At 28.0% G+C, this 1,695-nt stretch overlaps 1 non-coding gene across 1 annotated transcript; it reads left to right on the top strand.

Moving 5' to 3' along the window:
• Positions 1 to 819: 819 nt before the first annotated feature.
• TRNAS-UGA (transfer RNA serine (anticodon UGA)) lies at positions 820 to 901 on the top strand. The gene has a single exon. It is a non-coding gene; the product is annotated as a tRNA-Ser (tRNA).
• Positions 902 to 1,695: the final 794 nt, after the last annotated feature.

The raw sequence follows: 1,695 nt of genomic DNA, 5'->3' as shown, positions 1-1,695 counted from the left end.
AAATTTCTAGAGTTCTACAAAGAAGAGGAACTTGTCAATGGATTTTCAAATCGGCTCAATAGTTCTTAAATAGTTCAATTCACAAATTAAGACAATTGCATACCCTTCATCAAAGAAACATAAACATATAATGATGATAATAATGTAACAAAAAGAAATGCCCATGAGAATCATGTCTAGCACTTCGTCATTCTTTGTATCACCTTGGATTCGTTGCATGTTCATTTTGAGAATGTTTTTTTGATATAGTATCTTTAAAAAAAAGCAATCAAGAGATGAAAACAAAAACCAAAACCACAACCTTGTTTTCTACAAGTTCAGAAAAAACTCGCAGAATTCTACGAGTAGTAAATAGTAAAAAGGTGAAAACAAAAACCACAACCTTGTTTTCTACATAATCCTATATAGATAGTTAGTGCAATTGTGAGACCTCTAAAGAGAGTTTTCCAAATATATATAGTAGTAAGTTTCTTTATTGAACCTCAACAATACTCCTATAACCTTCTCCTAACTTACAGTACCATCAAATTCTATTCAAATTTCTACATACAATCTCCCAACTTAAATTTAAAGCCTCTTGGTTTGAATTTTCAACACTAAGAATAAAAAATAATACAAAATTAAACTCACACAAAAAAGTTATGACTGAAAAATAACCTACGTTTGGATAATTAAATGCAACTTCACACAGAGAAAATATAATAAACACAATTAGAATGATTATTAAACAATAAATATGTAAACTTATGGAGAAAAACAATTCAAAATTATGTGTAAAGTTTAACAATAATTAAAATAAATCTTGATCCAGACGTCAATGTCGATATGTCCGAGTGGTTAAGGAGACAGACTTGAAATCTGTTGGGCTTCGCCCGCGCAGGTTCGAACCCTGCTGTCGACGTTTCGTTTTTTTGGTATCATTTTTTTTTTTGGTTTTTTTGTTGTTTTGTTTACATTTGGTTTTCTTTTTGACAAAATTTTGTTTACATTTATTGACAAATTAATTCTCATAACATTATTTTATTTTGTCAAATTGTTTAACAGAGTACACATATATAATAATGTACTCTTTTAGGTAATTGTAATTTCATGGGTAAAGTCTAATGGATGGTAAGAATGCATGAGAATAAAAATGTGTGTGAATTTGAGGAGTACAATAATAACATGCTACCAATAAAATATAATATTAAAATAAATATAATATAATAAATAATACAATAAATTAAACATAATATATAAATAAATAAAATAAAATAAATTCACAAAATATAAAATAAGAAATTTCTCTAAATTCTTCACTTTCTCCTATTTTCATGGATTTTATTCAATGTGTGTCTTTCAAAACTCACCAAATACCACTATGAATATACAATTTGGCAAGTAGGAGGTGGAATACATTTAAGAGCCATTTGAGTCATCATCTTCATCTATATGCAAAGCCTCATTCTATCCCTAAAATGAAACAAATCAATATTGAAGTTGGTCAAGACCTTCCATTTAGAGCCACTGATTGAATATTATTGTGCTGTCATCCAACTTAATCCTCTCCTAATTTCTTACCGTTGCATAAATCTTGTATTAGCAAATCAACCATTAAAGTTGAATTATTTCCTTCCTTTTTTAATTACATTTTTTTCCTGCATGTATGATACAAGTAATCTAATGCTCAAGTTATAACAACAAAATGATTATCAA

This window comes from Benincasa hispida, chromosome 6 (genome assembly GCF_027475165.1).
Source record: "Benincasa hispida cultivar pf3 chromosome 6, pf3_genome.v1.1, whole genome shotgun sequence".
Taxonomy (NCBI): Eukaryota; Viridiplantae; Streptophyta; class Magnoliopsida; order Cucurbitales; family Cucurbitaceae; genus Benincasa; species Benincasa hispida.
The sequence above is the reverse complement of the archived record's forward strand: the minus strand, read 5'-3'. Positions and strand labels throughout refer to the sequence as shown.